Source organism: Mirounga angustirostris, unplaced genomic scaffold (assembly GCF_029215605.1).
Source record: "Mirounga angustirostris isolate CCGP_5_RB_7025 unplaced genomic scaffold, mMirAng1.0.hap1 SCAF_3, whole genome shotgun sequence".
In the NCBI taxonomy this organism is placed as follows: domain Eukaryota; kingdom Metazoa; phylum Chordata; class Mammalia; order Carnivora; family Phocidae; genus Mirounga; species Mirounga angustirostris.
In genome coordinates this window covers 9465117-9487291 of record NW_026991711.1, presented here as the reverse complement: position 1 = coordinate 9487291, position 22175 = coordinate 9465117, and the positions used below count along the sequence as shown (strand labels likewise).

General features: G+C 40.4%; 1 protein-coding gene and 1 non-coding gene across 5 annotated transcripts in view; both read right to left on the bottom strand.

Moving 5' to 3' along the window:
- FGF14 (fibroblast growth factor 14) overlaps nt 1-22175 on the bottom strand; it is a 604063-nt gene that overhangs the window by 488715 nt on the left and 93173 nt on the right. The window lies entirely within an intron of this gene.
- Nucleotides 3865-3971, bottom strand: LOC123840060 (U6 spliceosomal RNA). The gene has a single exon (XR_006789878.1). It is a non-coding gene; the product is annotated as a U6 spliceosomal RNA (small nuclear RNA).

Sequence of the window (22175 nt, the reverse complement as noted above, 5' to 3'; positions counted from 1 at the left end):
CCATTAATTGAACACGTATATTCGTTTAGAAATTATAGCTACAAACTTGTACCCTCCTGATGTCAGAGAAAATTTTTCATAGAGTAAAGGATTATATTCATAAACCCCTAAGAGTCCCCTTGGTGACTTGATGAATGTTCTTGGTACCCAGATTAGAACAATTCTTTTGATTATGAATGTTGCTTCAAGGTCTATTTCACTACTTCATTAAGAAGAATTTCCAGATTGTACATGTGTGTACTATATGAAATATATTCATGGAAGCTGTTTTCCTGGAGATGATAAAAAGTCTAGAGAAGTATCTTGGAATGATTTACATACATGCATTTCCAGAATCAGGGTGAGCTAATGATTGCTGGGTTAAATGCTCATTAGTACTTTTTATCAGATCAATAATAAACTTGGTTTCTGAACAATTTGGAAAGTTACATTAAGAATTAATATCACACAATCTTTGCCCAGAATTTTTCTCTATTTTGTTATTCAACTCTGTTTTGTTATTCTGCAGCAGCAGAAGGAAAAAAAAATACAGAACAACTATGTCTCTGAAGCATGGGTTAGGGATTCTTAGAACATTCTCTGACTAAGGGCAAAATTGGTGTCACTGTTTAGGGCAGGTTCCAACTTTATAGATGGAGTTTAGTAATCCCACCTGTGGGTGTTTAATCTAAGGGACCAAGGATCATAGACAGTCACTGACTATTCTAACCAAATGTGTCTACATCCTCTCTCCTGAATGCATATGAGCATTTCCTTCCCAACACCACCTCTGCTTATTCCATTCTCCCCACCACTGCTCCCCTGTACCCCTTGAAATAAATTCCCTGCTCCTCAAAGTGTCCCCATCACACAGAAACTGATCAAGTTGCTCCTCTTCCACAAAATCCCTCTTTTCCTTTTAAAGGCTAAAATAGGCACAATATTTATTATCTGCATATTGCACAGAGTCATATATTTCATTGAAATGTTTTGTTTTTTTGCATGAGCATCTCGCCCTGGCAATTTTCTGTGGTCAAAAACCATGTAGGATTACTTCCCTCTATCACTCATAATGCTCATTATTGTGGATCGCTTGTACAAAATGCCTAATGGATATTTGTTAAATGAATGTATCAATGAAAGCCATAATTTATGTGTTACCCTACTTTTTAAACCATCAACCCATTCATTTGTGGTCCACAAAAAGTACTCAATAAATCTTTATTGATTAATTACTTCACTGTTGAGTCAGAAATTGTGGTATTAACAACAAAAGCTTATGATTATAACCTAGTATTTGTTATTTTAAATGGATAATCTTTAATAATATAAAGTGCCTAAAGCACTTTGTGTAATTCCACAGAAGCCATGCTATGAACACTACCCTTGGGATTCATTTCTAAAGAAGACAAACATCTTCTTCCTTCCCTCACGTCTGGTGAGGACATAAGGCATATGTTTTGTTCCTAGTCAGTCCTCTCTATCTCTAACACATAGCTGACAACAGTTCATAAATTTGAGTTTGAATAGTGATAGCAATTAGGAAGAAGGCTTGTAATTCAAGGCTACCAAGTCCCTTGCATAAATATATTCTGGGTTTGGTCTGACCTTTCTGAAAACGTTGCTATGCTGCATGCTTGCATGTGTTCTGTCTGGCATTACACTGAGCATGTGAAGTTAAATGTCACTGGGCCTAGATCTCCAAGCCACCTTAATTTATGACATTATTTGGGATATAATCACAGTGAACAAATCTGTTCCATAGGAACTGTTTAAAAGACATGTAAATTGTTTGGTAATTATTTGTGAAAACATCTCTATTGATGCCATGTCCTTTTTTTTCTTCTCTTCCCCAAATATTTTTCACTTGTATTTATTTAAATTTCAGACCAGAACTGTAGGGCAGATCACATAACAATTTATATCTCTATAATGAGAAAATATCTTAGTCTAATGTCTAATCAAATGTCTAATACTGAATGTTTAATTTTTAAAAATTAATTTAAAAATTAATTTTTAAAAATTAACACTTTTGCTTTTAATATAAATGGACAAGATGACACAAAAAGACACCAAATAGAATTTTAAAGCTGAGAGACTGATAAAATTATTGTTACTATGCATAGAATATTAGTCCTTTCACTTCCCCATTAAACCACTCGCCCCCTACAAAATTTTATCTTTGGGAGAATAATCCTTCGGTTGCCGGAGTTCCACTTTTCTCCCTCTATCTTGCCACTACTTGAGCATGCTAGAAATTCTCTTTAATCATCTTCTTTTAAGATTTTATTTATTTATTTGACAGAGAGAGAAGGAGAGAGAGAGAGAAAGCGCAAGCAGGGAGGGGGGCAGAGGGAGAGGCAGACTCCCTGCTGAGCAGGGAGCTTGATGCGGGACTCGATCCCAGGGCCCTGAGATCATGACCTGAGTGGATGGCAAACGCTTAACTGACTGCACCATCCAGGTGCCCCTCTTTAATCATCTTCTATACCAAGCATCAGGCACAGTGTCTAACGCACCTTAGACACTCAATAATTGTTTGATCAGTGAATAAATGAGAATCTTTTGAAGTTACACAAATGAACTAAAATCTTTTGAGGTTGGGTGATAAAAAAAAACGTTCACATCAAAGGATAAAGTAGCCTTTCAAGTTGAATCTCTCTACGAATCTAAAAATTCAAAGGCTCTTCTATGTTACCCCGGCATTTTATTGTATATCCACACCACTTTGAAACAATAATTTTATTTTATCTAGCTTTTTAATTTCCTTCAATCACGATCAGGAAAGACTGAGAAAGTGGTCTGTGTTCATGTAAGTCTGCGAACTATAGCTGGTTGCAAACTCATGCAATAATTTGCCATAATTAGGACTGTCTTATCCTCACATATCCTCATATTCTCAACAATTAAGAGGAAAACTGATTCAAAGTTCAAAGCTGAATTCAAACTGATTCAACTTTGTAAGAATTCTAAATGCAGACCAAGATACTTACTTTCTTGGTTGTTTTTTTGTTTTGTTTTGTTTTGTTTTTACTATTCTATAATAACATTTAGAAAATCAAAACAAAAGTACTTCGAATCCCTCAGAAGAAAAGTATTATTCTCATAAATTTTAAATAGTCACCTCATAGCAGAGTAATAAGCATTGTGTGCTTATTTATGGAGTAAAATATATTTCTATCATTTCATATATCTGAACAGGTGGTGTCTTTTCTCATTTTTAAAAGTCTGTACCTTCCAGCATTTTCCTCTCTACTCTGAATCTGTCGGTTTTCTTTTCCTACTGTAGTGCCAGTAAGTGCCAAGGACACCCACATGGCTCGGTACTAAAACTGCCACAGCCCTTCCCCTGACAGTCCAGCCTCTGGACGCAGGAGTCCCCAACCCCTGAAGTTCAGAGGAACAGCTCATCTTTGGCTCTCCGGTCAAACTTGTTCTGGTGCCAACTACCAATTTTTCCATTAAATTCTAGTGCTGTGCCTGAATCCAGCCTCAATGTGGCATCATGCTTCTCTGTATATGCAAGTCTTGGCTGTAGTCTTGAACTCATGTCTGGAGTGAGTGATAGGGTACAACCCTGAGCTAGGTCCAAGGCCATGTCACTCTTCCCCAGCAGTTTGACTGCCTTGTCCCTCCTGATCCCGCCTTCGGATCACTTCGTTGTTTTAGCTTACACAGTTGTCACCATCCCTTGCCCGGACTATGTGCCCTAGAGATGACATGACAGCAATAGAGAGCCACCTTGTGAGTGAGAACTGCTCAATGAACCCATGCAAACCCATATAGTTTGTAATTATCCTTTAGTGGAACATACAATGTTGCCGAAGTCAAATAGAAATTATATAACCAATACTATTTTCAAAAACGGCATCATTCTTTTTCACTTTGTATCACTTTCACATAAAAATTTTATACATCATCCTTGCATAGCAGCCATGCGAATCTTCTCCGCATCATTCCAATGTTAGTACATGTGCCGCCGAAGGGAGCACTCACATACCAATTTTTAAAAATCAAAACAAAGAGAGGACAGAAATTGAGCAATATTATTTTTTAGTAAGCTGCATGTTTTCTTGGGTATGATTCTAAAAGCAGCAAAAAGATGCTCTTGCTAAAAAGGGTGACTGATACAGATTCTCTAACTTTTCAGCTACAGACTGTTGAAACTATCTATCGACTCACTAACTCAAAATAACCTTATGAATTTCCTTCATTCCTATGTGAACCATCATTTAAAAGTTAAAACTAAGCATTTTCTTCTTTTGGAATTAACACATTTCAGGGCATTTTATACACTGGGCTTGATCCTATCTTCAGAGAAGAGGAACCATATTCAGGGCTCTCAGTGGAACACAGAGGAACTTGCTAGTGTGTTCAGAAGGTTTGGGAGAAAAAAGCAGAGAAGATGTCACAGTGGTGCTAAGAGAAGCCTAGAGGAGCTTATTTCTCACCCATCTCAAGAATCTGTTATCTGTTCAACAAAATACATAAATACATAAATACAAATTAAAATAGATGGGTTGATAAATAAAACTTTCTAGAACCAGATAGTCATCAACCACCAAGCTAAGGAGCCTCACATGACATCAAGCTATACTGGAAAAACTGAGGCCAAAATTTCAAGAATCTAATGTGCATAAAATGGGATCCTAAGAATGAGGCTGGCAAGAAAGACAGAGCTCAGAAGCTGGAGGCTACCGTGTACCTGGAAGGATTCAACAGGTTGTTGAGCAGGTGTCCCCCCACACTCGTTTTGACCACCACGACTGGCAGTGTAGGACCCAGGCCACACCACCTGCTTGCCCACTCAGCCTTCTCTGTACACAAGTTGGAGGTGCTTGAAAGAGGAGAGAGATGCTTTGGAGTCACTCAAATGAGTCAGCACATTAATGCTGACTCTACAGTTATTTGATTTAGAGCCACCCTGGCTTGTGACCCCGGGTCACCCAAACCCTACCGCTGCAGAGAGACCAGCTGAGCAGAGCCAGTAAAAACCTGTTCCTCTGGCTTGCATTTATTTGTTAACATGAATCAGTGGCCAATCCAAAACTAGCCTTCCCATTCGTAAGTCTTCGAACGGTTTTTGAAAACGGCTTGATAATGTGCTTCTAATGACATCCTAAATTTTGTTAATAAAAGGTCTATTTTTCATTAATTTAAATGAACTGACAACAACTCGTGGCATTTAAAGGAAGTCAAATTTTACCTGCCAAACATTCCCTAATATACACTTCAGAGCAAAATAAATATGGAAATTTCTATGTCTTTTCAAAGCAGAAGATTCAAATATATTATTCTTCTTGAGGGTAAATCTTTCACTTTATTATCTTCCAGAATTTCAAATGTAACAGGAAAACGTGAGATCGGTATCCTAAGCCACTTCCACAGATTAGATTATTATTTTTTTAAAAGATCGGCACATCAGCTTGTTCTGGCCTTCCATATATAGAGTATTTACTACAATGTCAACTACATGCGAAATACTCAATAAACATGAATTCTTAGCTCTTCCTTAAGGCTCGGGTAAGACGTTTTGATTTCCAACTCAAGAGTTAGCCAAATATACATCGGACGGGAGAAATCACTGCACCTATATCAACGGCTTGAGACTGAGCAGGATAAGAAACATCTCTATATGAACACATTTTTTAAAGATATGGAGTCAACCGAGACAATGAATAGTGGGGCAAGTAAAGTGGAAGATCACAGTGAGAGCCAAGGGGGGGGTTCTGGCATCTCTTTGGAACACAGTAGACCACAGCAACAGCCCTGATTTCTTCGGTGGACACATGTGACTTTGGTCCTCTCCGGGAGCCTGAGGTCACAGCACTTTGAGCAGGAACTGCAGATTTCAAGGGCACTTGGTATATATTCATCAAGCTGAGATGAAAATGACCTTTGCCCAGCTCCAGCCCTTTGCTCATGGTCTTCCCAGGGTCAGTGAAGAATGGAGGCAAGGTTATTAACCTCCAGTGTTTCAGACAGTAGAAAAAGAATCTGCAAATTGCAGTTCCCCGCCAATCCCACTTTTCCATCCTCACGCTCAATCAATGAGCTCCATGTTTCTTCCTCCAGAAGACACTGCAAGTGAGAGGTCAGGTGTTCAAAACTGCTACTGAAAGGCTCCCTCTTCTCTACCATGACATTTTCTGGCATCTTGTCAGTTGGCTACCGAGTCTTGGTGTTCACTTTGTAAAATGAATTCATGTATAAGAAATTTGCTGATGGTTGCAGGCTCAGCACTCTTAATATTAGAAAATGACAAAACTGACTTACTGGATTTGTTTTTTTAATTGTCCTCCTTTAGAAAAGAAAGCCTTCCATACCTCCCATCCCCCTTGCTGCTACAAGGACTGCATTTGTCCTGACTGGCCCATTTGCATAAAGGGGTCATATCAGAGGCAAATGTAGGTGCTCATCTCATTTCATGGTTCCCTCATGAGGGTATTGCTTACTTCCAGATGTGTAAAGAGTTTGCCCCCCAATAAAATCAAACACCGAAGAAAGATGCCACTTGAAAAACAGCATTAGGGACAAGAGAAAAGAAGGAGGCCAAGGCCTCTGGGGGGGTATCTATATAACACAGTGCTGAATTTCACACGACCTTCATAAACGATGAATCGCGTGTTTTACGACATTTTTCCAAGGCATTATTTTCTAATAAATCCCCTTTTGTTTTGCACTCTTTTTGCTTATAGTATGCAAAAAAGAAAAGCACAGTGGCTGGAAATTCTGTCCCTGTGATCTGAAGTGCTCTCACTTGCGTGCCGAGAAGTGTTACAATGGATATTTTTGACATCAGCTGCCCATAGCAGCTTGGTACTAGCGGCACTTGATTCAAAATGTCCTATGATACAATAACACGCAAACTGAGCTCGCAGAGGGGGAAAAAAACCATGCAACCTGTCATAACTACAGCAATTTCTCTTGAGTATCCAGGGAGAGAAATGTAGAAGTAGAAACCTGAAACCTGAAAAAAATAAACACTTAATATCCACGAACACAAGAAAAAAATTGGAAACAAATGGAACATAGTAATTTTTGCGTACTCACAACACCAGTGGTTTCTTTAGTCAAAACCTGATGGCATTCAACTATGAATGATCTGGTACAATGAAAGTGCTGGAGCCAATGAGAAAGCAAGTCTACTTAATATGATCAAAAGCACTTCCTATTTGTGTTTGAATAGTTGAACAGTTTACTGGTACCGGATTTTCAATTTGTGTTAGTCACTCCTCTTTTTTTATTTCCACTCTTTTTCTAATTGTTCAAACAGCTATTTCTTTTCCTTGAGTCGACTAGTGACATCATCCCAACCTGCTTTTTTTTTTTAAGATTTTTATTTATTTTTAAGATAGAGCGAGAGCAAGCGAGAGAGCACGAGCAGGGGGACCAGCAGGCAGAGGGAGAAGCAGGCTCCCCACGGAGCAGAGAGCCCGATGCGGGGCTCAATCCCAGGACCCCAGGATCATGACGTTTAACAGACTGAGCCACCCAGGCACCACCATCCCAACATATTTTTTGTTTCATATTTATAGTTGGACTGTCTTTGTCCAAGTCCTGGCTCCCCAAAACCAGCCAGGTGACCTCAGTCCAGTTATGTTTCCCTCTGTGCCTTAGTTCCCTCGTCCTGCTAAGGCTACGGTGAAGACTGATGAGTTAGGGTGGCGCTTAGGACCGCATCTGGTACACAGTTAGTTCTGTGTTCCTGTTCCCATCTTGAAAGTGGAAATTTTTAAAATGTGAATACACATTAATTATTCAAAGTATTTTAATATATCTATTTTTATTTGTTTCTCCCCCATTGGTCTATAGATTACTTCAGTTGAAGAAACTGGTTTGATTATTTTAAGTTGGCCATCCATAGAATTTCAAAGCCAGGAAGAATCCTAAAAATCATGTAATCCAGCTTTCATTTTCTACAGTACATTCCTAATCATCATGATTACTGTCTTCAGGCTTTTGTGAAACAACTAGTGGTGCTTCTCAGGGACCCTGATGCCACTGAAGTGCATTTGTAATCTAAGCTCTGGGCACGGAGATGTCCTCAACAGTATCGATAAATTCACTCTCTCTTCTGTCCTGCTGATTCACTTTCTCTAATAGCGGAAATCTTCACCACACCCTACACCGTGGTATACGTAGGGGTGTAGGTGGGAAGGGTTCTCGTAGACTTTTCCTTGCCCCATACAGACTACCACTCTTTCTTTCCCTTTGACTGTCCAGCCCTCGGTGGCTTTTAATCCATTCGCACAATTACCATGCACTGGATCCTGAAAAGACCTTTCTGAGGGTAGGGGCAAGGCAGCTGTAATTGTCTCATCGCCCCACAGGAAACTGAGAATCAAAGGTTAGGATCTTGCCCAGGGTCATAGCATTAGAAGTGCCAGAGAGACGTAGGAAACCCAGGCTATAGGATTTCCCATCCAAAGGTGCTTTCTCAGTGCCATGCTGCTTGTCCCCAAATGTTGTTTCACACCACCATATCACCAAACATCCTAGCAATGGGCAGAGAACTGGACCACGTAGAAACAGAAAAATAATGCCTGAATGGGCAGTAAATTCTTCACTCGTTCAGCCGCTTAAAGTCAAATTCACACTGAAGCTGTCTATATGATGCAGATATGGGGGAGACAGAAACATGCGTTCCATATTCAGCCAAGACAGGGTTGAAAAATAAAGTCCTTTGGGGCTATAGAAGAGAAAGCATTAAAAGAATGGGCCTCGACCTTATTTTCCTATTGACAATGTAGGTCTGAGTTTAAACTTCTAGGACCACTCATTCTGTTCATTTTTGAGGGCTAGGAAACATTATTGCTTGAGTAAGGTAAGTGAATTTCAATTCTAAAATGAAAAGTTTTCACATTCTCATCACAGAAATTTAAGTAAAAGGAAGTCTGTGTCACATCCTCATGATATCTCCAGGCCCACAAAGGCAACAGATGGTCTCTGAGTTTTAGAGATCTCTTTGTGTTCTATATTCAAATGTTTCGAATAGATTGACATAGTGTAGGAGTCTGATTCCTTATTAAAAGATTGTTTCTCAGGTTTTATACAACTTCTGTGAAGTATGAGAGATGAGCAGTTGTGGTTTGCAGCTTAGGTTGATGGCACAAAAATTCTCCCTACACCATACTGGAATTCCTTTCCATCTTAGCGATGGTCTGCAAATAGGGCAGTGGACTTACCAATGCTTAATGGGCCTGCTCATCCACCGTTATGCCACAAGGTGATTATCAAGTACATTTTTGCTAAATGCACTCAAGAGCAGCAAGAAAAATGTTTAATTGCCATAAAATGCTAACCACAGAATAAAGCAAAACTGAACTAAGGAATAGTAAGTTTAGTCTCGAGCTTGGAATCCGGAAGCATGCAACTGCAGAAGCACAACTGTGTGACCCTAGTGCTCCATTTTCCTTCCAAACCACAGCCAAAGACAGCCTTGGACCTGTGTCTCCTTCAGTGAGAGCCTAATGCTCAAGAAACATAAAAGAGGACAGCAAAACCAAAATCACTAGGAGTGCTGGGATGACATTAGATGTGTATCTTTCAGCTATTTCACAAAATCCTCATCAAGAGGCCAAAGTGTCTAATTCTATCGTGAAGAGAACATGGTTGAAAGAATTTGCTGCACATATTCCCATTTCAGTGTATGTAGTAAACCAGCTGAGTATAAAAACCACACAGAGGCAGCAGAGGAATCTGAACACTACCTGGGCTAGGTGTTGAAGGTCAACATCGACAACGTTCAAGTCATATTGATAGTATTGAGTACCCTTCATACAATGTGATGAAAAGGGCACTTTTCCTTTGGAACCTTCCTCCCCAAAACCCATAATCCTAGGCTAAACCTGAGGAAAACATCAGACAAACCCAAATTGAGGAGCATTCTACAAAACATGTGACCACTGCTCCTCAAAACTATCAAGGCCATCAAAAACAAGGCAAGTCTGCAAAAGTGTCACAGTGTAGAGAAGCCTAAGGAAACATGATTAGTAAATGTAATGGGGTATCCTGGATGGGATCCCAAAACAGAAAAAGAACATTAGGTGAAAAACTAATGATTCCCAATAAAATATGGACTCATATTAACAATAATGTATCAATACAGTTCATCAATTGTCACAAAGGTACCACAGTAATGAGATGCTAAGAAAAGGAAACTGGTTGTTAGGGTCTATGGGAACTCCCTGTATGATCCTTGCGACTCTTCTGTAAATCCAAAACTATTCCGAAATAAGCTTTCTTAAAAATTAAAAAAAAAAGTCACTCCTGCTATTTTTACTGATGTCTATGGATCGGAATAATTCAACTAACCAACTATGTTTGTATTTCTTCTGCTTTCTGAGGACTGTGAGGGAAGCCACGGGAAGCTGCCCAGGGGGCCGGGATGCCCTCACAGAATGCCCCTGCAGTGGTGGTCTGCTCTTACTCATACAGGCCCCCAATCTTGTTTATACAAGTTGTACTTGTTATTTTCATTATGTGATTCAATTATTTTTGAAATCACAAGCATAATTGCAAAAGAGAGAGTTGTTATTTCTGTGGGGAAAAAAATAGATTGAATGATTTGAAAAAACTTGATAAAGGCAAATGGCTAAAAATACTCCTTTGAATATGGGTGTCCTCGTACCATAAAAGATTAAAAGAAAATGTCATGAAAATCAAGAAAGATCCTGCACTCAGATTGCTTCCATCCTTCAAGTTCTGCTCCACTTAAAGACACCAAAATTAGAAATCAGAGATCATGGGTGTGATTTCTACAAGAACTCAAATCAGTTCAACCATAATCAAAGAAACCCCATGGGGCACAAAGTACTGGTGAATGAGATTAATATAAAGCGAAATGTTTACGGCACATGTGTATCACTTCTAATAATTGCCCTGTTTTTTCTCCCTCTCCCACCCCCCCTGCTTGTGTTCCCTCTCTCTCTCTGTCTCTGTCAAATAAATAAAATCTTTAAAAAATAATAATAATTGCCCTGTTTTACTGCTTTTTTCATTAATTATCCTTTCAATTAACCAATTACTACTGATCCCAACTGACTAACAAAGACATCCTACTGAAGATGATTTTTACTTTCATCTTTCGTGCATTAATATTTTACAGCACATTTTTGGCTGTCTTTCCTTTAACTGGTAAGTTCAGGTTTTTATTTTGCACTGTTTTATAATGAGCCCACTGTGCAATTCTGTCACCTTTTCCCCTGGTGGACTATAGACACAAGGGCAATTGCCTAATTATGCTGTCCTACTCTTCAGAAGAAAATTCGTTAAAGCGCCTTCTTAGGGGAACAATGTAAAGAAAGCTGGAGAAAAAAGATCCCCAAGAAAAAAGGACCTTATTTTTTTATATATAAATCCAGTGTCTGGGCAAACAATGTGATTTCCTCAAAATTAAGTGAGTCTATTTTCAAAGAACTCTAAGTAGGAGTAGAGACAAGAGCTGAATAAATGTGACGTGTTTCTCTCCTGGCTTCTAGGTAATAAATTCTGCACCAGATGATTACACAGGATGTGAATCCGTTTCTTATATCATGCTGAAAGCAAGATCACTAAGACACACTTTACCTTTCCCAACAGAATCTATCTTTTCAATGATGGTGTCAAAGCTGTTTCTTTCTACGTCAGTAGAAAACTCATTCTGATCAAAGTTGAATAGTACCAAGTGGTTAGAATTTTCTAAGCAAAAGAACAGTAAGATGCCCTAAAGATACAGAGAATGGAATTAAATAGCTATTTTCAAATTCAGCTATTTACCAAATATATAGCCCTTAAAAATTAGTGCATTTCTGTCTGTAATATGCTTCGGAGGAGTAATTTTTTAAATAGAGCGTTTATAAAAATACACTTGGAAAGAAATTGAGGAGAGTCAAGATGGATGCTAACTATCCCTTCGGAGTATAAAGCAGTGCAGACGGTCCAGAAATCAATGCTTCTTAGGATTAAGCATTGTGCAAGTTGAAAGGTTAGGATTTTCAGCGTGCACATAGGTTTAGCTGGACTTCCTATATTTCCATTATGAACATTATTGCCAGAAATACCGGCAGGCAAGTAGGCAAGAGATCAAGAGGAAAATCAAACAGGAGGCTGCCGTGACTTCTCCCCAGGATCTCAGGTCTCCCCCAGTTCAGGGGAGGGGGCTGCCGAGAGAGTGGGAAGTGAGAGGGAAAGGCGGTGGGTGGGGTTCTCCAGGAAGCAGGGTCTCAGGAAGGCAAAGTTTCCTCGATTCTTTCCCCTTCTTTTCTTCCCACAGGAATCAACCTTGAGACTAAAAGTACAACACAAAAAGGAAAGAAGCAAACAAGAGGAGCTGGGCAGCACAGCACCAGAGGCCCGAGGGAGGTCAGATTTTGAGAACAGCTAGGATAACAACACACAATGTGAGCATCCCCCAGAAACAGTTTAGGAACATCAGAGAGAAGACAAATCCATAAGCCAAATGCAAATAATAATAATAATCCAATAAACTTTAAAAGCTCGCTGATCTAATCCCCAAACTGCCGTTTGCCTATGTATTCCAATCTTTCAAGTGCTTGAAATTAAATTTTATTAACTGATTACTTTTAAGGTTACCTATACTACCTGGAGAATATACTTCTTTTTCCTGCTACATTCTCATGTAACTTCAGATCTGCTGTGTGAGGAAAATTCAAACCTTATATTCAAAAACAAAATTGAAGTATGGTAAAGTATAGCGTGCAGCTTGTCTTGTAAATGCAGCAACTATGAGCATCCTTCTCATAACTCATCTCTGCTACCAAGTTTCTTGTTTCCTCACATCCTACCTTCCTCCCTGCGCCTACAAACTACAGCAGCAGCATGCATATTCTCTGCCTTCTCACCAAATTGCCACAGGACATCTCCATGCAGATGTCTGCGTGGACCCTTCAACAAAGTCATTCATCATCTAAATCAGCATCTTTCCCCAGACTCTAGAGTCCTCTTGTTTTCCCTAAATAAGGTAAGTCAGCATAATCTTCTGAGGATCAAAACGTCGGTATGATCTTCCAGAATGTCCCTCCCTCACCCGCTCCCCCACCACGTGTAGTCAGTTACCCAAATCTGCCCATTCCATCTCCACAAGGATTCTAGTTTACGGCCCCATTGGATTTTGAACCTCATGATAGTAAGAATTTTATTTTTTTATGTTTTAATTACTGTAGCCCCTGCACCTAGTAGTACCTCACCACGCACAAGAAGATACATATTACATATTTGTTGACTGAAGCTATATATTACTTGACCTCCAGACAACACTATAGTTTTTGTCTTTTGTGTTAGACATAGTCACACACAGGAGGATATTTTTAGAGATCCTTTGCCGGTCACCTACCTCTCAGCTAACATCTTTTATACTGCATACTCTCTTCCCGACTCCACCAATCCCCGTACCAATGTGCACACACATACACACACACACCCCTAACTTTAATAAAATTTTAAATTGATAACCATTGTAAAGATACTATTTTCAAAAGAAAAAGGTGACTGCCTTCTGTTTTGCATCTTCTAAGCTTTCCTCAAAATAAAACAGAAAATTGGCAAGCATTAGATTCATTTGATTCAATGTACACAGGGCAAATCAAACAGTCCGGGCCAAATACCTTATTGAAACATTTCGTCTCATCCATCTACTTAATTGACAAAATAACCATATTGTCAAAAGTTTAATTTACCTCAGCCATGCTGATACACCTATAATCTTAAGTAGCACTTTGGAGCAGAATAGTTCCTTATACATATTTATATGGAGCTGACTTTTTAAAAAGAATTTTCAATAAAATTTCTCATACTGAAACTGATGTATAATGACTAAGAAAAATGTGAAAACACAATCCAATTGACAGTTATGGATTTCCTACTTTGTAGAAGGAAACTGCTACAGAGCATACTGGAAACATTGAAGAAGGAGGCATGGGCTCATAAGCAATTGGGGGACGTAGAGATAAATAGGAATTAGCAGGGGAGGTAGGCTATTGTCCATGGCAAATGGAAAAGGGAAGGCTCTGATTTCTAAGCTCCCTTCTTCTTTCCTCCGGCCTGACATGTTGCCTTCCCCACTCAGATTCCATGGTGCGCCATCAGGGTCACCCCTCCCTACCTTACCCCCCCTCGCTTTGACTTTCCAACCGAAACCTACTCCACACCTGTGCCCATGCAATGGAACATAACGAGAAATGCACAGTTGCCCTGGGCCTCTCCCCTTACAGCCCACAACAGCTAACCTCGAGCGGGTGGTTAGTGCTGGAAGGCAATCTTACAATATTCCCTGGAGATTATTGTAAACGTTTCTTCTCAAAACTCCAGTCCTCTTCCCCACCTTTCCTCTCAGCTGATGGCTTTACTTGTGATGTCCCTGAGAAGCCATCAGGAAGAGGACTACACGTTCCCACCACCGTGTCTTCCAACAACCTGCAAGTGTGCCCAGGCAGGCTACCTTCCTTCCTGTTACTTTTGTTGAAATGCCCAAACTTTGATACAGAGCTTCGCCACCTACACCCCAGACCCTTTCTCATAGTGCCTGTTCGAGAGCATTGCCTTAGCAAGTTTTCTCCTGAAGTACCCTCTACTTCCTTGCTAGCTTGCTGAGAATTCAAAAAGGTCTGAAAATACGATATCCAGCATTTTTCATTGTTTCCTGCAAAAGATCTAAAATGGTGTGCCTGGGTCATCATGTTGCAGATATATTAATGGTTAACTCTCCGTCGTCATCTTACTTGATTTAACAGCAACACTGAGCGTAATTGGTCTCTCTCTCTTCTTCCACGTGGCTTCAGGAATCAAGCTCTCTTTGTCCTCCTTTCCATAGGAGATTCCTCTGCAAATCCGTATTTTACAAACGTGGGCTCATCCTCACCGCCCTCCTCTTCCCCATCTACACTGATTCCCCAGCTATAAATTCAATCAAATACTACAACCCCCGAACTTCAGACCCCACCCTCCATGCTGCCTCCTGAATTGCAGACTCAGAGATCCAATTCTACTCACCACCTCCCCTTAAATGTATCCAAAAAGCTTTTCAAATTTCTCATGTCTGAAACCAGACTCTCAGGCATCCTCCCACAGACTTCCCCATCCCAATAAATAGCTCCATCCCTCCAGCTGCTCAGGCCAAAAGACTTGGAGTTCTCCTTGATTCCTGTCAACTCTACTTTCAATATACATCCAGAATCTGACCTTTCTACCTCTTCCATCAAAACCTCCCTGGTTCAAGCAACCATTATTTTGTGCCTAGACATCTCAATAGTACATATCACATTTGAACTCTGGCCCCCACGGTCTATTCCAACACAGTAGCTAGAGTGACGCTCATAAAATGTAAATCAGACCATGTTATTCCTTTGTTCAAAATCCTCCAAAGTCTTCCTTTGCCCCTAGGAGTTCAAGGCAAACTCTTCACTCGAACCTACAGAACCTTAAATGAGCTGACCACCCACTGCCTCTCTGACGTCATCCTTACCAGATTTACTTACTCTGCTCCATCCGAAGTGGACCCCTATGTTTACCAACATGCCAAGCATGCTCCCACCTCAAGACCTTTGCATTTTCTGCTTTCTGCCTAGAATGTCTTCCCAGATACCTGTATAAACTCTTTCCCTCACTTCTTCCAACCCTCAGGCATACTGATTGCTTTACATGTACTGCCTTACCAAACCCTCACAACAATCTTTAAGGTAGATTCTTTTAATCCCTAATTTTACAGATGAAGAAAGTAAGGCTTAGAAAAGTCAAAGAACTCACCCAAACTCCCAGAGCCACTACGTGGTAGGCTTGAGACTGATACTCGAGCCTGATTGACTCCACAGCCCACTGCTTTTCTAAATTGACTCCGCACATCTCATAGCTGTGTTGCTGGGATGAATCTCAATAATGACCTTAATGTGCATTAAACACAATAAATGTCAGCACTTAATGTCATTAAAAAATCAAACTCTACACAGTAGGTAAAACACTAAATGATAACTTATCAGATTCAAATAGTTATGTAGATTGCTATGCATCATGTTTTCCAACAGAGATTTTAGACATTTAGCATAACTTCATTGCCTTGTTAAATGGAGAGATGCCACCACTGTAACTTTGGAATTAGCAGATCTTTAATTTAGCTCCTAAAAGCTACTTGGTTTTTGTTGATGCTAACATTCAAGTTGTTAAAATCTATTCGCCAAGGTGCTACTGAACCCAATTCCCCATCATCACATGCACAAAACAGAAAAAAAAACTTAGATTAAATATCTTCTCTGGTGATAAATAGCAAAGTGTACTTCTTACCCTCCTCTCCAGGACCCATTCCCCCAGAGTCCTGTCTTCTCACCTAACCCCACAAATTCTCTTGACCAAAGGAGAAAGCTGCCTTGAGATGTGCTTGCTTCAATACCTACTCTTTTCTGGACTTGTCTCTGTGACCCAGATTCCTGCTGCTACTCTGATTCTGATTCCAGTCCTACTATCTCCAGTCCTGTTAATCCTATGTTCCACTAGATCCTGACATTCACCTTACATGGGTTCTCTATTCAAGCCAAATGAATTTAAATTATATTTTCTAAGGATGTGAATCAGCACTTACACATCCAGAGAGGCTTAAGGATTAAGAAAGAGGAACAGGTGCGTGATAGCTGGCCTCCAAGAGGACTCCAGTGATCTTGCGTCCGAGGATTCACATTCTTTAAAAGCCCCTTCCATATTGAATAGGGCAGACCCGTGTAATTGGGGCTAGGTCCTAAAGGGCATGGTAGGGTCTTCCTTGCACTCTTAGATCAGTCTCTCTGGGGGATGCCCAGCAATCATGTCATGAAGACACTAAAGCAGCCCTATGGAGAAGTCCAGGTAGGAAGCTGCCAACAGCCAGCACCAACATCCTACCCACATGTATGAGCCACCTTGGAAGAGGATTCTCCAGCCCCAGGCAGCTTTCACATCATTGCCCCTTCAGCTGACATCTTACCGCAACCCCATGAAAGAAGAGCCTGAGCTACTACCATCCAGCTAGGACCCTCCTGAATTCCTGACCCACAGAAAGTGTGTGAAATGATAAACATTTATTCTTCTTTGAAGTCGCCGAGTTTTAGGTAATTTTATTATGCAGTAAAAGTCTGCACTAAAACAACATGCAGACAAAATCCATTTGTAAGGAAAGTAAGCCTAGAAAGTATAACAAGAAAAATTGTGTATAAATTCAACCCACCATTCAAAATATATGCGGCATATAAGACAGATACAATGTCTTTTTACAAAGCTTAGAGTTTTGATTAAGGTTTTTTTAAAAAAAAAAAAAAGCTAGTATCTGATTTTTTTCTGACCTTAAGCAGAGCCCTAAATGTCAGCATTTCAATACATTTGTGTAATAGCACAAATAGCTTCAACTATAGAAAACAGAGCTCCAAAGACTCAGAACTTTAAGCTCTGAACTCTGAGAAACATTAAAAAACATTATTTTCGGGCGCCTGGGTGGCTCAGTTGGTTAAGCGACTGCCTTCGGCTCAGGTCATGATCCTGGAGTCGCGGGATCGAGTCCCGCATCGGGCTCCCTGCTCAGCGGGGAACCTGCTTCTCCCTCTGACCCTCCCCCCTCTCATGTGCTCTCTCTCTCTCTCTCATTCTCGCTCTCAAATAAATAAATAAAATCTTTAAAAAAAACACATTATTTTCTGCTATTAATGCAATAACCCTGATCTAAAATATAATAATAACCAACTGAATTTAAATTGCCTAAGACAGAAACAGAAGATTAAAGACAATGCCAGGCCATCACTGTGAAGAAAATATCAAGATCAGGACCAAGATAGAAACATTCACCCTAAGGTTGAAAGTTTGGCATTAATACTGGAATGGCATTTTAATTAGACCTGTATACTTATTATGCTTTCTTATACAAACCTACGTTTGTTTGGGGTAACTAATTAGAAATCTGAACATAAGTCATTCCGTATATGACATCAGTCATTCTCAACTAACCCTTCTGTTGCCTGAGTTAAAAGACTGACACTCCTTGGACTGATGTTAAAGAGAGTGACCTCAACCAGGTGAACTCAAATTGCTAACTGCAGACAATATAAGATATTCAGGTAAGCACATGAAATGATGTGCACCTAATATTGCCTGTATTTACTCTCACCATAATATATTACACATTACAGGAAAAGAACCGTTATAAATCTGAAATCGAAAACAGAAGACCTGAAATAATATTTGGCTTCGGTTCTGAAGCTCTGGGAAAGCATTTCACAGATAAGAGTTAAATAATTTCAATGGCCTCTCTCGCCCTCAAATAAAGCACTTACCATTAATCTCTTCATGGGAATGTACAATTCATTTTGTTAGATGTATCACCTTGACACTCCCCTAGAAATTAGGCTGCAGACCCCTACGGTGCCAGAACTGTGTCTGTTTATGACTCTGTCTCTGGTCCCAAGTTTTGCATCCTGTATTTGGCCAATATATACCTGCTGAGCAACAGATTACATAAATTCTCATCTTCTAACCAGCTCACAGAATATGACCAATGCATTTTGCATACTTATTTTCTATCAGGCACTGTATTAGGCACTAAGGATACTAAGCAGTTTAAGGAACAGTCTGTGCGTGAAGGAGCTCACAGTGCAGCGGGAGAGCCAGGCATGTACACAGACCACCACCAGGGCAGGGAAAACACATCACAACTGAGGGAACACTGATGATGGAGGGAAAGGCAGAGAAGAATCCTAAATTCTGGTAAGAAATAAGGGATAGACAGACTGAACAGAGCACTGCAGAAAAGGACATGATGAAACAATGACCTTCAGGCTTGATCTTTAAGCAGAAGTGCTCCTGGTAGACACTTGGCTTTTGACAAGGCAAGAGTAGATAGTATGCCACAAACCTGAAGGTTCTATGCAATTTGACTGTGTGCTGGAAATGTCTCCAAGAGAGTAAGCATCAAATAAATGTGTCTCTAAGGGCCCATAAGACCAAAAGAATGAAGAAAGAAATTAGCACGTTTTCTGGCAACAGTGAAATTTGGAGCTCATGTTATGCTTATTTACTTTGAACTATCCACAATTAATGAGGTTCAGAGGCCATCATACATTGCCAGAAGGACTTTGCAGATATGATCAAGGTTAGGGACCTTGAGGAAGGGAGAACACCCTGGAGGATCCAAGTGGGTACAATCTAATCACACGTGTCCTTTAAAGTGGAGAACATATCCTGGCTATGGTCAGAAAAAAGGGCGCATGAAATGGGATGTGGTACTTTGTTGCTAGTTCTGAGAGGTAGGGGGCTCCATGCAAGGAGGGAGAGAGGCCCACACATCCCAAGAAGCGAAGTCCACCAAAAAAACCTCCAGAAGCCACCATGCCTGCTCTGCCATTTGACAATGCCATCTACAAGAATCCCCAGCATCGTGCCTGACAGCCAGCAAGGACACGGGGGCCAGGGTCCCACAACTATGTGGAACCGAACTCTGCCAACACTTGAATGAGCTTCCAGGAAGGAATGCGGCCTGCTGACTCCTTGATTTTAGCCAGATGAGCCCCATACAGGACTTCCAACCTATTGAATTGTAAGATACTAAACTTATGTTGTTTATACGACTAAGTTCGTGGTAATATGTTACAGCAGTAATCGAAAGCTAATACACCTACACATTCTGTTTTTATCTTAAAGAGAGTAACAAATACAGGCTGATCACTTGGTCTACTAAAAATACATACTGTTCAAGATACAGAAATGTTGTTACAGTGATACCATTTATTTTTATGGACAGTTCTTCTAAAAGGAAAGAAAGGGTAAAAAAATATATAAGAAGAAGAGCTACTATTTATTGAGTTAATATCAGGCACTAATCACTGTACAAAGAGCTCCACAGAGCAACAGTAATCACTGATACTTTTTAACATATGTGTCTGTCCTTTAGTAGGTGATAAGCATCGTCCTAAGCACTTCACATGCATTGATTCATTTCATCTTCAATGAGGCAACTTCTATTATCATCCCCATTTTACAGATGAGGGAATTGAGACACAAAGAATGTGAGTAAGATGCTAAAGTCATGCAGGCAGTAATCACTTAATCCCCATGGCAGCTCTCTGATCGAAGTGAGCATTTATCAGAAGCACGCTGTGTTCCAGGGACCAGGCCAAGTGGTTCCCATTCATTGGCACGCTGCTGCCCCAACAGCACCCTGTTTTGCAGATGTGGAACCCAGAACTTATAAAGGCTCAATAACTCACTCAGTGTCTCATAACGAACAAACAGCTACGGTTGGAACTGATCCCAGAACTGATCCCAGAACAGACCCTCTTAACCACCCAGTGTGTTCCAGAGAAGCCCAGGAAGTCTGGGCCAGCAGCATAAATGTACAGCTGGCTGCCTGCGGATGTCCTTTTCTGAACCATCTTCAGAGGAGTGTTTTAGTTAAAGGCTTTCCAAACACTTGAATCAAGCTAGATCTCTCCCAAAGGACACTCGAGATCCTCTCCGTTGGCAGATGGTGGGCTTCATGCATGCCAAGTCAACAACTGGGAATCTTTGTATTTAACAACAACAACAAGCATCAGTCACTTTCCCACTTTTCATTCGATCCTGATTACAAAATTGATTCAATAAACATTTATTGAGTACCTACTATGTGCAAATCAATATGATAAGCATTAAGAAACAGCCAAACAGGTATAATTTATCTGAGTGTATTGATTCAAACTTATAATTTTGAAGAGGAGTTAAAAGAGCTTCAGGGATCTGTTGAGTGACAGCCACAGCCCTGAAGAAACTTATAGGATATATCAGGGGAAATTCAATCAACTTCTCATAATCTTCTAGAAAAAGTCAACGCAATTATGTCAGAAAAAGAACTGGACTAAAATCAACAGACCCAGGTCCTAGCTGAGTAACCTTGAACAAGTCATTTCACTTATGACCTCCATATCCTCAATTGTAAAATAAGAGGATTGGTCTGTAAAATACCGTATATCTTCCCGGGTCTGATTTCTGTCCTAGCACTGGAGGAATGTCTAATTCAGGCAATGTGCTGGACAGCAGGAGTGGGCCTGGTTCCTAGAGTGGGGCCAGAAACACTCATACACGAACTAGGAGGGTTTCTTATATTAAAAAAAAAAAAAAGACCCTGGAAAAAGAGCACTCCAAAGTATCAGCAAAAAAGTAGTAAATTTCCCAAGACCTGAATTAAAAATGGGACACCAGAAATAGTAACCCTGCTAAGTAAGTAATCTCAGATGTACTTGACACTTGGTTAATGGGATTTAAAGAAAAGTAAACATGCACCCACACAAATGTATGCATGCATATAATACACACACATCCCCTCACACAGAAATGAGTGCTTCCCACTCTCTCAAGTGGAGCGATGAGCTGATCCAAGCATCAACATGGAGCTATTATACAAGCTTGCTGCACTGCACCAAACTCACTGAACCCACAGCGCACCTAGAAATGCTACCACGTCTGCCTACAAGCACAAAGGAGGTCCTGGGACTCTTCCAAACCTGATGCTTTTATCAGCTAGGTAAAGGCATTCATTTAACCAGCTGAAATGACGGCACTACCAGCTGGTACTCGGCAGCCCTGGGAAAGGCAGCTTCTCAGCCCATTCTGCAGTACAGGAGAGGAAAGGGGATTCTGCCTGGATCCTGCTGGGAATAAATCAAATGATGAAGAAAGTCGACTTTTAGTGCCCACAAGTGATATTTCTTTGCACAAAAGGATTGTGCAGTTTGGGCACAGAGCATGGAATCACAAGAAGATAAATTCAGTAGTAAACTACAGAAATGGGGAAGAGCACTGAACGTTTAGCAAACAACGCTAAAACTAGTGTTTCTACTGCAAAGTGCTGGAGATGCTGCAACTGCATATTCATCCATTACAGGGATTATATGAATGAAAAGTCTACAGAATTCAACAATCACAGTCTTCTCAGAGCACAGATCTCAGTTCATTCCTGCTCCACAAATGATGTTAGAGGCCTCTCTGAATCTTCATCATGCATTTGGCTTGGTCCTGAAGCTCAGTTACTCCTGAACCAGATACACTGGAATCTCGTGTTCATGGAACCCATCCTTAAGGTCTTCACAACCTTCGAGGTTTCACCCACACATAGATCTCTCTCACAAAATAGACAGGGTGCTCGCTGCCCGCAACATCTCGGGGTGACCCTGAGTTGTCACTTCCCAGTGAGAACTGTGTTTCCTTCACGCTCT